Genomic DNA, 16112 nt, shown 5'->3' with positions numbered 1-16112 from the left:
GGGGTGGTCGCCCATGAAGAGAGATTCCTTTAATGCTTTGAGAGGAAACTGCTGATTTGAGGAGCCTGCTCAAGCCTTCAGCCATTAAAACAAAGAGAAAAGGAGATAGAGGGTCCCCCTGTCTAATGCCACGAGAGGGGCGAAAGGGGTGGGAGGGAGATCCATTCAGAATAACAGAAAAGCTTGGCGATGTGATGAGATTCATGATCCATCTGGACCAGGTTACACTGAAGCCAAAAGCTAAGAGCATTTTGTGGATATAATTCCAACTGAGTTTATCAAAGGCTTTAGAAAGATCCAATTTGAGAAGCATACCTGGTTTTTTGAGCAGCTTTAAAGAGTGGATGACTTCGTTTGAAAGTATAATTCCATCCATGATTTGCCGGCCTTCAACGTACCCTGTCTGTTCTGGGGAGATGAGCAATGGTAATAGCGGCTTGAGACGGTTTGCAATGACCTTTGAGATTAGTTTGTAAATTACATTACAGAGTGCTATTGGTCGATATTTCTCCGGCTTGTTTGAGGCTGCTTCCTTGGGGACTAGAGCGATAAAGGTTGAGTTAATGGATGGGAGTATCCAGTGCATACTTCGGGATTCTTCCACCAATTCCCACACTTCCAGTTTTATGAGGTCCCAAAATGCATGGAAGAAATTGGCCGTGAATCCGTCAGGCCCTGGCGCTTTTCCATCTTTGAGCTGAGATATGGCATCTTCTACCTCTTTTAGCGTGACAGGCTGGAGAAGTTGTGTGTTGTGATCTTCATTAATAATTTTTGGAATGTGTTGAGTGATGGCTTGGATTGCTTCATCTCTGTTTTCATTGGGTTCCTTTAGAATGTCCTTGAAATAACCAGTAAATTCTTTCTCCATATCTTCGTGAGCTTCCAATCTATCTCCCTGTTGATTATTAATAAAGGAGATTTTGTTGTGCATGCGCCTTTGGATGGTTGTTTTGTGGAAAAATTTAGTATTTCTTTCGCCTTCTCTGAGCCAGCTTACTCGCGACTTTTGCCGCCATAAGATTTCTTCCTGTTTTTGCTTCTCCTCTATTTGACTCCATAAGGTTTTCTCTTGTTGTGTTTGTTCCTCAGTGCGTCCTTCCAGAATAAATCTTTGTTGTAATTCCTTCATCTGCTGTTCTAATTTTTGTTTGTTCTGCTGTATATTGCCAAAATGATCTCGGTTCCAAATTTTGAGTGCGTGCTTCAGATGTTTCAGTTTTTGCTGGAACTGATACATCCTGGCTCCTGCTGGCGGAATGAAGGATGTCCAGGCTTGATTGACTACCTCTTTAAAGTTGCTGTCAGTGAGCCAGAAGGCCTCGAATTTGAATGGTCTGTTGCTGCTGACGCCAGGTCTGGACCATTGGAGAAGAATAGGCCAATGATCTGAACCTCCTTGAGGGATGATTTCTGCATTGAACTCTCCGCCTAAGTGTATGGCATTATCTGATACTAAAAATCGATCTAGTCTTGAAGAAATTTGATGAGCTCCTTTTCTTTTGTTTGACCAGGTGAAGATGCCATTTGAAGTTGAGATGTCCATGAGTCGGTTATCTTGTATAAATTGCTTGAATCTACTGCTATCACTATCTAGCCGTGTCCGACCCCCTCTTTTCTCTTCCATAGATTTTATGATGTTGAAGTCTCCTCCGCCTATCCATAAAGGAAACTTTCTGTTTGCATTTAGGATGGAAATCGTGTCCAGAAGATCAGATTTCTGCTGTATTGTTTGCGGGAAGTACACATTGGTAATATGCCCATGTATGCTAGTGCCAATGATGTGAAATGTTGCTTGAATGAGATGCAGAGTGGCATGAAAATTGTCAAGTGACACTACCTGAGGATTCCATATGATGGCCAGGCCTCCGGAGGCTCCAGAGGAGTCCACTGCTATCGAACTGCTGCCTGCCCATACTTTACTGCTGAGACTGTCCATTGTTGAGCTGCTACATTTTGTTTCTTGGATCAATACTATTGCTGGTTTTTCTTTCATTATGATGTTTTTAATTGCTCTGTGCTTCGTGGGACTGTTTAGTCCTCTTATATTCCATGAGAGTAACTTCATGTAGACGGAGATTTGGGCTTGAAGAACTTGGTCAACTTGGGGAATTGCCCCGAATCCATGAGTATTTCCCCTACTGCTATTGTGCGCTGTAAGTCTGTTTTTCTGCCTCTTTTCTTTTGTTCTTTGATGATTTTTCTTCCATCCCAATGACTGCCTCCTTGGATGCCCAAACTTTTGTGATGATGTACTCTTGTGAGTACTCCTTCTATTTTGTCTAATTGCCAGGGAGGGATTGAGTTATACTCCTTTTGCTTGCATGCAGCTTCCAGTTTGGATATGTCCAGCTTGGATATGTCAAATTCCTCGAGATCAACGTCTTCTCGATCTTCCTCCATATCATTTGCAGCAACTAGAGCGTTCTCCATATTTTGATCATGAAGACTTAGAGCTAGAGCGGCATCTAAATCCATATCCGTCTCTTGATTGGACTCGTTTAACATGGTTTTTCCTTTAGCGGAAACAAGATCCCCTGGCTCTGAGGCAGAGGAGGGTAATTCGGCATGGATGGGAGGTGCAGAAGTTGATGAGGTTGGCTTAGATCTGTTGGGGGATGTCTGGGAATGTTACAGAGGATCAGAAGTATCGGCTTCAGGCATGGCATGTATATCTTGTGAGGCTAAAACTGAGAAACGATTTGGAGGTGGAGCTTTGAATGCAGGAGCATGATTAGCTTGAGTTTTTTTTCCATGACGGCGACGGATTGGGATTTTTGTAAAGCCTTCAGGATCAAGGTTACCTTCACCGGAAGGGAATTTAGGCTTCACATTAAGGGGACAATCTCGGAAGAGATGACCATGCTCATGACACTTTCTACATCGAAAAGGGATGTGCTCATAGTCAAGAGTCTGTTTCCATTCATAATCATCATGAAAAAGACTTACCGAGTCCGCTAAGGTCTTGGTGAGGTGCATTTTGACGCAGATCCTGGCATATGAGGTGTATTTTCGCGTCTTTGTTTCTGTGGCCACTTTGATGAAGGTTCCCAGTTTGTTGCCGATGTCTGCTAAAGTTTCTTCTCTCCAGTATTCCACTGGTAGGGAATACATTCTGATCCATACAGGTGCCCAGCTGAAGTCTTCTTTGTCAGGATTGAAGCGAGGCTTCCAATCTGTTAGATATAAGCCGGATGAGTTGAAAAAGTACGGGCCTCCTTCAAATATCCTGGTTTTGTCTTCTAGGCAGTTAAAGATAGCTGTGAAGAAGCCCTTTGGGCCAAGCTGTAATGTAACTTGTCCTTTGGGCTTCCATTTGGAAGCTATCCAACCCTGGAGGGCTTTCTCTGTGGGCCAAAAGCCCAAGAACTTTCCAATGAGTGCGTAATCTTGCATAAATTGGATTTCTCCATTAATATGGTGGCTTGGTAACTCAATCTTGATTGGTTCTGCTGCTTTTGGGATACAAGTAGCTGAGGTCACTTTTGTCTGAGATGGGCCTGTTGCATTTTGCTGTCCAATGCTTTCTTCCTCTTCTGCAGGGTTATCTAAGGACGTCGTCCTTTCTGGCTGCTGTTGCTTTTCCTTTTCCTTCTCTGCGTCTTTGTTTGCAGGGTGTCGTATCTCTTCGAGTGGCTGTTTGTTGGTGCGATTTGTTCCTTTTGGAGGGGAGGCAGAGCTCTCCCCTCCTACCTCAGCTTCCATAGGACTGTCAGTGACAGCGTCTGCTACAGACAGCGTGAACCTGTTCAACGGCGGCGGCGGCTGCTAGGTTTTCCTTCCACAGTCGTTTCAGCATCAGAGCTAGGTTTTTTCATGCACTCCCTTATCTCCTATATATATATATTATTAAGTAATAGGTTTTTTCTGATTTTGTCTAATATAAAGGTTATTAGACAAATTATGGATCCAAAAAATTCGCCCGCTCCTCGGGAGCCAGATTCCATGTCTAGGACTTGGTCAATTTGTAGGACACTTAAACCTGGCCCACAACCCAACTTTGCCTGGCTCTTTCTCCCACATACGAGCTTGGATTTGAGTGTCGTTCGTACCGTTGGAATTAGGGCGACGAGCACTTCAATTTGGTGCTAGTTTGGGGGCAATCTGACCACTTTGACTTTTGACCCTTTCTGAGTCCTCTAGGACTTCTTCCTGTGTCTGGAACCACCTGGATCACACTACAAATTAACTTATATTCATCTAACTAATTTCTCCTCTAAATAAGTTAAACAAATAACCACTTGTAGATATTTTATGATCTAGATCTTCAACCTAGTTTGCATCAACAAAGTTATGCATGCTCGACACCCTATCTTCTTTATGTCTTCCTTGGTAGAAAATTCTATAATGTGTAGTGCCACACAAATACCTTAAAAGCCTTTTTGTAGTTTTCCAATGGTGTTTCCTAGTTTGGACATATATTTTCTCAAAACAACCACTACATGTGCAACGTTTGGTATAGTATAGATGATTGCATACATCAAACTGAAAACAACACTAGCATATGGAACATGGGACATTTTCTCTTCTTCTTCTTATGTCTTGGGACATCAATTTGTAGATAACTATACACCTAAAGGAATAGAGAACTTGGTCGATCTACACTCTTGCATATTAAACCTCCATAACACTGTCTCAACATATTTCCTTTGATTCAACTAGAGTTTTCTATTAACCCAATCTCTTTTAATTTTCATGACCACAATAAAATTTGTAGCACTAAGATATTTTATGTCAAATTTAGAGGACAACTGAGTTTTCACTTCCTTGTTGATTTCCATGTTGTTCCAATTAGCAACATATCATCCACCTACAAGGCCACATAAATAAAATGATCACCTATTAATTTGAAAGACACATAGTGATCAACTTTGCTCCTTATGAAATCAAGTCCAAATATATAACCATAAATTTTTTGATACCACATCCTTAGAGATTGTTCTAACCCATAGAAGGACTTTTTCAATATGTAAACCAACTCTTTCTTACCTTTCACTGTAAAATATTATATTTGTTTCATATAGATTTTTTCTTCCAAATCCCCATGTAAGAATGTTATCTTCACATCCATTTATTCCACCTGAGAATCAAAAGCATCAACAATAGATAAAAGAAATTTAATAGAAATTTAACTTTGGAATAGGAGTTTTTTTTTTACGAAAGTCGACTCCCTCTACTGAGGAATAACCTTTTGCTATTTATTGAGCATATTTCTCCACTTTACCTTTTGCAATTAACTGCTTCTTAAACACCTAATTTCTACTAATGTGATTTCTTCCAATTAGTAACTCAACTAGGTTCCAATCCTCATTCTTGTCCAAGATTGCCATTTCCTTGATCATGGCCTTTTTCCAAAGTTTATCATCCTTTGAATTCACCACCTCCCTAACAATTTTGGGATCATCATCAATAATAGACAAAGCAAAACTAGAATGAAAATTAGGTGGAGTATACCTTTCTAGTTCCCTTATTTCCCAAAATAATCTCGTTAATACTAGGGTATGTGTTCTTATTCTTCTTAATCATGTTCCTCTATTGGGTTAGATTCTTCGTCCTGAAACTTGAACTCCACTACCTTTGGTTCCTTTTCCCTTGGCAGAACTTCCTATTTGACAGCATATTTGACCTCTCTAATGACAACATTTCAATTGTAAACAACATTCCTATATGGACTCCAAAGCTTATATCCTTTTAAACCATCTTTATATCCAACAAAGATGCACTTTTTAACTTTATTGTTCAACTTACTCCTATTTTCCTTTGGAATATGTGCATAAGTATCACAACCAAAAAAATTGAGATGTTTGAGAGAGGGTTTCCTACCATTCCATGCTTTGTGTGGAGTCTTGTCAACCAATGTTGATGAGGGCAATTGATTTGTAAGGTAGCACGCAGTACCCACTACCTTTTCCCAATATTTCTATCCTTACTTGGTACCATTGAGCATGCTCCTAGATTTTTCCATTAGTGTGTTGACTTGGGGTAGCATCAGATGTGCTCTAGGCCTCAAATTTTGCAGGGAGGCTGGGGAACATGTATTCCAAAGAACCCATAAAGCGTTTTGGGAAATTCCACCCATAAACAATTTTAGTAAAATAATTAATATTTTTTAATGGGACCCTAAGTCTAAACTTAGGAAATTAAAAATATTAATGGGTATTAATCTAATTGTGGATGTAACTTCTAGAAGAAGACAAGGATCAAGCTAAAATTATCTTAGCCATTGATTAGCTTTTAAACTAGGTCGTTGAATGTCAATGAGAAGATTATTTAAGGAGGCTTGAGGGTCATTTGGAAAACACACTGAGAGATCAAGAGATCGAATTTCTGAAGTGAGAAGTTCTCAAGAGGAAATTTTGATCGAGGAGATTTCTTACAGAGAGGGGTAGTGAGTATATGGAATAAAGAAGTTTTCTTAGGCTAGAGAGTACGAGGTAGATGCTGGCCCACTTAAAGTTGATGCAGTGGCAACATTGGCCTTAGAGGGAAATCAAATTCTTGCTGAGGAAATCGAGTTTCAGTAGTCGGGAGCTGGGGTGTGAGACCAGGAGGTAGAGATTCAGATTTTCCAGCTAGTAGAGGGCCCAGAGAAGGAGCAACATGATACCTAGCAGGGGTGACACATGAACTGCATGGGAGTAACACAGTTCTTCATAGAGGCTACACAAAGGCTCCAGTTTAGTGTGATCAGACTCAGATTCTCCCAGTGACAGGGTGAGAGCACTTCACCATACGTTTTGTCCAGTTTCTCTTTGTATCGGATTGCTAGTTGAGCATCCAATAATTATACTCAGATTTACTACTGCAGAATAAAAAAACCCTCAGATTTTCTGCACTGGTTTTCCCGCATTGGGTTTTTTCGGGGACATTTGTCCAAAAATAACAATGTCATTTGTGTTGTATTTTATTTCTTGCTCAGTCTCTTGTTTCTGCATAGTATGTAATTAAGTGAAGGCTGCAGTGTATGTATTTCGATATTTGTTGTAGGAAACTGCAAGTAATTTATTTGAAGGAATTTAACAAACAGGAGAAATATCATCAGTTGTTGCAATAGGAATTCATGTTGAGGAATTTTCACATGGTATCGGAGTTGCAGGTAAAGCAAGAAGAGAAGAGACGATAGATCCAACGCCGAGTAGAAGAAGGAGATCGAAAAACTGCATGAGGCAACAATTCGAAACCCTAGAGGGCTTGCGCAGTGAGTGAGTCGACGGAGAGAAGGGCTTCCAGATCGAATTTTTGTCGGGGCAGAGGGAGCAGCGTTGAAGCCTCAATGTGAGGAGAAGCTGGTGGGATGCGATTTTTCTACAGATAGTTTTGCTGGAAAAATTTCGTCAGAAGAAGGAAGAGAAGAACGACTAAGGGAATTTCTTCCATAGAGAATTCCTAGCCAAGGAATTCAAATTCTCTAGAGTGAGCAACAACAAGAGGAAACAATTTTACTAGCTCCAATAGGGAGTGTGTAGGCTAGCTCCGCAACAACGCAAAGGATAGAGGAGGTCATTCGACTTTCTATTTGGGGCAGAAATGGCTACCAGTGACTTGAGGGATCATAACAGGTTGGACAGAGCATCCAACTTTGTCATCTGGAAGGCAAGAATGCCATTCCTTCTATATGAGCATGCCCTCAAGACATACGTCGACAACGTCGTAGCTATGCATGCAGATCCAGATCTGTTGCAGAAATACCAAGCTAAAATGGAAAAGGCCAAGAGGATGATCCTTGATGGAGTAAAGGATCACGTGTTGTGTCATATCGCTAGCAGAGGAACTGCTAAGGTAATGTGGGATACCTTGGCTACATTATATCAGGGATCTTCTGAGAAAATGAAGATGTACTTGGAGTAGAAGTTGAGATTTGCTCAGATGCAGAAGGGAGAGTGTGTGGATCCATTCCTCATGAAGCTTAAGGAGACCCATGATGAATTGTCTGTTGCGGGGTATACACCTCAGGATTTAGAGTTGGTTAGACTAGCCCTCAATTCTGTCTCAGATGAGTGGCAAGTCTTTGTCTAGAGTATCATGGGCAGAGCAGCATTGTCGAATTGGGATGAGATGTGGGCAACTCTAAAACAAGAGAAGTTGAAGAGAGACTTATTCAAGGTCAAACTTGAGGGAAGCAAAAGCAGTGGGTCAATGCCCAAGGAGGAGGAGGATAATGCAGCCCTTGCATCAAGTGAGTCGCAAAGACGTAAGAAGGATGTCTCGAAGATCAAGTGTTTCAGGTGTGGTGAGATGGGTCACTACGCTACTCAATGTCCTCTCACGAAGAAAGACAAGGATGAGAAGCATGATCTAAAGGCTGCACCTGTGAAGATCGAAGAGGAGGAGTTTGCCATGAGAACCAAGATACCTCCACGAGGGAGGTGGGCTGATTTGGAGTTGTAGTTCGAAAGAGCTACAATGGGCAGGATCCTTGAGGAATTCCACCTCTACGATCATTTCCTTGTTACAGGAGCCCATATCAAAAGTAGCAGGATGGAATAGTGTCAGATGGTGTCGAGGAGTGTCGAGAAGATAGTTGTAGTGGCTAGGAACACCAGAGACTAAACAACACAAAGTAGAGTTGGAAGCAATGCATATGGCATAGAGCAAAGGTCAGCAACAACGCAGTAGATTCAGAGGGTCAGCGTAGAGACTAGCAACAATCATACTCTAGCATTCACATGGTATCATGCTTAACATAATTAGTTCAGTAATTTTGGATGTTTTTCTATTGTTGATAGAGTAGCAACAACAATTTGTAGTGTAGTGGAAGTTGGCAGTGGCAGTGCTAGCAACAACACAGATGCAACACTTGAGAGGAATCTGTAGTACAGATGCAGCATTGACAGTGGTAGTGTCAGCAGCAGTACAGTTGCAGTAGCAATGCAGTAGTTGGTGGACAACATGTCAAACAACGCAGAGGACGATGCTTCAGAGTCAGAAAAATATGCAACAACGTACATTGCTAGAGCACATTCCTCGCTAAGAGGGAGTATTAATTTGGGGTAGCATTGGATGTGCTCTAGGCCTCAAATTTTGTAGGGAGGCTTGGGCACATGTATTCCAAAGAACTCATAAAGCGTTTTGGGAAATTCCACCCATAAATGATTTTATTAAAATAATTAATATTTTTTAATGGGACCCTAAGTCTAAACCCAGGAAATTAAAAATATTAACGGGTATTAATCTAATTGTGGGTGTAACTTCTAGAAGAAGACGAGGATCAAGCTAAAATGATCTTAGCCATTGATTAACTTTTAATCTAGGCTGTTGAATTTCAATGAGAAGATTATTTAAGGAGGCTTGAGGGTCATTTGGAAAACACACCGAGAGATCAAGGGATCAAATTTATGAAGTGGGAAGCTCTCAAGAGGAAATTATGATCGAGGATATTTCTTGTAGAGAGGGGCAATGAGTATCCAAAAGAAGGAATTTTTTGTGGGTCGGAGAGTATGAGGCAGAGAGAGGGCAGAACGACGTCCAGAGAGATGCAGACGCTGGCCCACGTAGAGCTGACACAATGAAAACACAGGCCTTAGGGAGAAATAAAATTCCTACTGATGAAATCGAGTTTCAGTGGATGGGAGCCGGGGTTTGAGACTGGGAGGCAGAGATCCAGATTTTCCATCCAGTAGAGGGTCTAGAGAAGGAGCAACGTCATACCCAGCAGGGGTGACGCTGGAACTGCGTGGGAGTGACACAGTTCTGCGCAAAGGTTACACAGAGAGTACGTAGAGGCTCCAGTTCAACGTGATTAGACTCAGGTTCTCCCAGTGACAGGGTGAGAGAACTTCACCATACATTTCGTCAAGTTTCTCTCTGTATCGGATTGCTAGTTGAGCATCCAAGAATTGTACTCATATTTACTACTGCATAATAATAAAACCCTCATATCTGCTGCACCAGCTTTCCTGCATTAGGGTTTTCTAGGGAGATTTGTCCAAAAATAACGATGTCATTTGTGTTGTATTTTCTTTCTTGCTCAGTCTCTTGTTTCTGCATAATATGTAATTAAGTGAAGGTTGCAGTGTATGTATTTCGATATTTTTCGTAGGAAACTACAAGTAATTTGTTTGAAGGAATTTAACAAATAGGATAAATATCATTTGTTGCTACAGTAGGAATTCTTGTTGAGGAATTTTCTATTCATCCTTTCTAAAACCCCATTCTATTAAGGTGTGTATGGTGTAGTCTTCTGCTTTCCTATACTGTATTGCTTATAGAATTCCCCAAACTCATTCTTGCATAATTCCCCACCATTGTTTGTCCTCGTCACCTTGAATTTATTTTCTATTCCATTCTCCACAAGAGCCTTGAATACTTTAAATTTTCCAAATAAATCATATTTCTTTTGGAGGAAGTAAATGCATGTATTCCTTAAGAATTCATATATTAACTAGAGATAGTACACAAAATTTCCTAGTGATGGAGCAAGAATAGGTCTAATCATATCACTTTATTCTAACTCCAAATTTCCCTTAGCCCTTGTAGCACATGTTGATAATCTCACCCAATTTTGTTTACCATAAATACAATATTCACAAAAATCAAGACCTACAGTGCAATAAAACATACATTTACTATGTAGTGCTCAAATGCCTACTCTCCATTATGCCCTAGTCTTTGATGCCACAACATCATAACTTCTCCAAATACTATAGGATTTTGAATTATTCATCTTTGCCCCTAGGAACAATGGAGCTAAGAAAGTCTTTTGATAGAAATCACATAAGAGAAATTTTTGGCCGACGTGTTTCAAACCAACAAATGTGGTTCATCATCAAGTCCAAATGAAGAGGCAGACCATGGCAAAGGCTTAAATATAGAGCAACGTAGAGACCATAATTTCAAGTAATGACTATATTTGAACAATAATATTTAAATTATGATATTAATTTATTAATATATTAAACAACAAATATTATTAAGTAACGACTATATTAAACAGCTAGTTTTTAGGCCCATCACTGACAATGTTTCCCAACATCTGATATAGAGTTCCAAGCTAAACACACCTTAGCAATACCACTGCTCCTCAAAGCATCATACATGTTTCCTTTTCAAACATAGTAGTTACACTTGCATCACTCATCCTACTTACAAATATCAATTTCCTAGCTAGGCTTGCAATGTGTAGAACACCAAAGAGTGTTCTGACCCTTCCATCCTTGAGCATCAGTTTGGATTTTACTTTTCTTGTGATCCTATCTATTGAGTCACCTCCAAGGAAAATGTCACTTCCATCATACCTTTCATATTCACAAACCACTCCCTTTGGGGAGTCATATGAAAGGAGGCATCTGAGTTGATCAACTATATGTCATGATCTGCATGTGTGCTTGGAAAAGCCAAGCACACATGCCCTCCTTTTTCTGAGGAGGCATTCTCTTCTTTAGAGGGACCAAAATCAAATCCCTTCCCTCTCTTGATGCTTTTGGATCTTCAATTCTTCCTAAAATTCCCTTCTTTTCCACATCTCCAACATCTCTTTATGATTTTCCATAGAGATTTAAATCTACTTCTAGATTTAGATCTCTGACTGAAGGACTTATTCTCAATTCTATCATGTGAACATCCTCATATAAATAAGACATCTTTGCTCCAAATTTCTATGTTTTACTACCTCATTTCCTATGACAACTAGGTTGAGACCACATCATCAAAACTTAAATTTGTTGCATTACTACCTATGGTTATGACTAGGCATCCCATGAGTCTAGTAAGGAGCACAACAAACTAATACACTTATCTTCATCATAAATATTAATATAAACTAACGACGATTGACTTAACAAAGTATTGAAAGCATTCACATGCTCCACCACCGAGTCTCTATCATTCATCCTTAAGTTATACAACTCCTTCCATAGGAAAAAATTATTTACCGAGAACTTAGATTAATACAAAATCACTAACTTGTTCCATAATGCCTTGGATATAGTTCCTTCTTAAACATTCAATAATACTAAATCTGAGCGACACAATGAGATTGTTTTCTTTGCCTTCCAATACAATTTTGTCTAGTATTTTGTTAACATTCCCACACGTACAGTTCTTGGATCCACAATGACACACTGATCTTTTTTTACCAAAAAATATTCCATCTTGAGCTTCCACAACTCAAAACTTTGCCCATTAAATTTCTCATTTTCTATTTTAAAAATGCTCGCCATTATTTTCTACTATAAGAATAACCACCGTAGAGCTCCCACTGCAACAAGGTTTATCATAGACTCAAGATAATATAACCCTTACTCACAAAGGCTTAACCTTGAGGATAATGACTACCCTAATACTAGATGTAAGTTTTAAACCTTATAAATAATGTAATGCATACCTAGATTCTCAATAAACAAAAAAAAGTAAAACAATGGAATTAGATTACAACATTAATTTCTTAATCAAAGTTATAAAACCTTGGTCTAAACCACCATGTGCCACAAAATTACCAAAAGTGAAAATCATGTGTTGAAAACTACCAAAAATAGATGTAGAAAAGGGGCTAAGTCAAGGGGGGCTATTACTCCACCATGACCTACCCACTGCTCCTCACATATACAAATCACTTGTTGGGCTAATACTACAAAAAATGTAACACATACCCAACACAAGTAGCCCAAGCTCAAAAACCAAATCCAAAGTAAAGTGTTTCATTGATTTGCAATTGGTGAATTCTACATTGACAAATTTTTTTTTTCTAAGTAAGCTTAATCTATTAATATAATACAAAAAGGTTACAGAGAGGCTCGACCATAGAGGATCCTAGCAAAATTCATCAAACATCTAGAGTAACTATTTTTTATTGCCCCAACAGAGGGGAAACCAATCCGGAAAAGTATGAGTCCAACTAGTTTTACCACAGTAGAACCAAAAACATAGTCCTGTAGACCCAAAAATGGACACAGGAAAATTGAAAACATAATCCTGACCAAGAGACACATAACTGAACAGTAGCTGAACCATCAACATGACAAAAAACGTCCACCTGACAACGCGACACATGGCAATCAGTCGTCCGGGGCTGGTTCCTCCACAACCGGACACACATACCTGTATGGGTCATCATCCTCGTCCGACTCGCCCCGTCCATGAACCGGTTGGCCTCCCTCAGTGCTGCAAGCTCCCACTTGCTAGCTTGACGTGTCTTTGCTGCAATAGCCCACAGCCTGCGTGTAACCAAGCCTGCCTTTCTCAACATGCTGACTGCCAGCAACTGCATGGCCATGCAGGGTAGTCCGAGCTTCATCAGCTTCCGTTTCAACAATGTTGTCCCTTCTCCTGCTGCTCGGGCTAGCTTCGGTCTCCCCCTCAGCGAGATTAGTTTGAGGAACTGGCGGCTAAATTTCCTCCGTGAAGGTAATTGAGACAGTAGCAACAATAATTGGGCGATTCAGAACACTGCGAAAGCATAATTGCGTGGTGTGAGTAGCAGGGTGCGGAGGAAGGGGGCAGGTAACAGTGTGGAGAGCAACATCGCCACGACCAGAACCCTGGAGCAAGGGTCTACCTCTGTCGCTTCAAGTCTCAGGATAATACCCCGCGAAACTGCTCGGGTTGGGGCTGTTGGCGGAGGAGGCAGGGGAAACCGAGTCGGGACTAGACATTGCAGGAGAATGCAAGCTGCCACCTCTTGTGCCTCCTCTTCTACTGCACATTTTATGGCGTACCATGGAAGGGATGGTGACAGGGGGAGAAGTAGCAAGGGTAGTGGATGAATTTTCAGAGGAGCGGTGCGGGGAAATTACAGAGGAATTATGGTTTTGACCAAGAGTGCAAAGATTGGTGTGGGAATGGTGGAAACCATTGCCTAGATCTAAACGGCTTAAAAGCCAGCATTTGCTACTAGTGACGGTGCACACATTAGGCTCGCTCGCTTGCAGAGGACAAGCACAATGAACTAAAGGGGGAGGAATAACAGAGAAATTCGCAGGCTCTATAGTTATACTCACCTGGGCAATGTGGGGATTGGCTCTGCCTCGGCCTGTGCAGTCATTTAATGATTTTTGCAGGTTGCCATGAATGCCATTCAGAGTGGCATGGGGGAAGTTGCAGGGGGCCATGTGGCCAGCCCGTCTGCCGCCTTGCTGTCTTATCATTCTAATGCTTGGGATTGACACTCGCATCCGGGTTACGTTGACAATTATTATTTGAATTACAATGTTTATTTTAGTATTGGGATTAATATTTTGAATTCTTTTAGAGGTTGATATTGTAGGTAATTGAAATAAAGCTCATTCATGTCTGCTAGAGAGTAGCCTAAAGAGAATCATGATCTCAACATAAATATGAATTGCAAAAACAATTTAATTTAATCTCCATAAAGGACATTTATTGATGTGATGCATGAGATGCAAGTCCTTCATTTATGGATAATATTCATATTAGAGTGGTTGAATCCATGAACTTAATCTCTTGTCATCATTTTGGGGAGAAGGATATGACTAGTATGGGTAAGGCATGGAAAAGAGAGAGGCTAGAAGAATTAGGAGGTTTCAATGTGTAGATTTAAGAAAAGAATTGACACTTGAAGGATATGATAATAGATTTGGAAAATAAGCTTGAGACATTGGCCAAGTTGCACCTAGTTGTCCAAGAGACATGTACAAACACTTTCCATTGCTACCATACAAGCTAGCACCATGGTTGAGGAAAGCATGGTAAGAGTACCTTCTATATATCATTCTCAAGAACCCTTTGGATAATTTGAATAACATACCGAATGCATTAGTTTCAAGCTAGCTCTAATGGCCTAGGGCTAGGCAAGAGAACCCAAGGGATAGTACATGTCATTGTAGCTGGGCATAGAGTTAGGCATGAAGGCTTGGGTTCTGATGGACAAGTTGAAGCAAGCTCAAGTTTGGCTCAAGAGAAGACCACCAAGATAACCTTTGTTAAGGTGAGAGGGATCAAAGAACATGCCATTTCAATTAAGGAAAAGGTGAAACAAAAAGGAGTGGACAAAAAACCATTACTTCAACTCGATTGTAGAAGCTTGAAAGAGGGAATCCAGGCATGTTTTTGCCATTCAAAACTACACCAAATCAAGGGACCAACCAAACAAGTTGACACAAATTGAAGAGGTATAACAAAGCATCTATTTGTTTCTACCACAAGAAGAAATGTCACAATGTTGATGATTTTTAGTACTTTCGTGCATGTTCCTTCAGTAGGAAAGACGACATGAAACTTTCCCAACGTAGTCTCAAGTTTAGAGGAACATGAACAAAAAGAGAATGCTAATCAACCTACGTAGTACCGAGAATTTTTTCCAATACTAAAAATTGAGTGGACATTAAGAAGGCAAGAGTTGGAGGCTTCATTTGGAACTTCATCCCAAAAACCACACAACCAAAAGAAATGTTTAGAGAGTGAAGGGTAAAGGGAAGGAAGAAAGGTCAACCATTTTCTAAAGGCATGTGACCACCTAATCTGACCATGATGACATAATTACTTATCAATAGTCCTCTTATAAGAGCATCTTGGTCACTTTTTTGAGGAATCAAGTGCTAGGGAATGCTATAACAATGCCTTACTTCCATAGTTCCACTTGATCTCTCATGGTTCTTGCGTTGAAGATGACTTGAAAAAATCTCTAAAATTATGAGGTGGGAATTTTATGAGAGATCATAAATTTGTCTAATAATAAGTAAATATCCTGTGAGCATATAATTAACAAGGACTTTAAGACATAAAAGAACCACTTAAAAACCAATAGAATGAAAGTAAAGTGACTAGTAAATTTAAGTAGTTGTGGTTTAACAATGTAGATAGTTACATAAAAATCTCATTCATCGATTCAATTATCCTACATGCTAAAATAAATAGTTAAATTTAAGTGTAAAGCTTATATGATTTAACAAAAAAATATAAACTTATCACAACATTTTAATCTAAAAAAACTATTTATATTTAATGTTTAAATAACTTCCCAAAACACTTTTATGTCATGTTTGTATACTGACTTTACATCCTCCCGGGAGGAAGACTCCTACAGATTTTTATAACAACAGAATAGCTCCCTATGGGTTGAGCAGATTGGGACCTTTATGAGCCATTGCATGGTTCATGAACAATATGTACAAAAACTTTTTATAGTCATTAATAAAAAGTTTTGCTTTTTTCCTCGG

The sequence above is a fragment of the Pinus tabuliformis genome, chromosome 1_2, assembly GCF_031772625.1.
Source record: "Pinus tabuliformis cultivar Carrire ecotype Pingquan chromosome 1_2, CPIR1, whole genome shotgun sequence".
NCBI lineage: Eukaryota > Viridiplantae > Streptophyta > Pinopsida > Pinales > Pinaceae > Pinus > Pinus tabuliformis.
The sequence above is the reverse complement of the archived record's forward strand: the minus strand, read 5'-3'. Positions refer to the sequence as shown.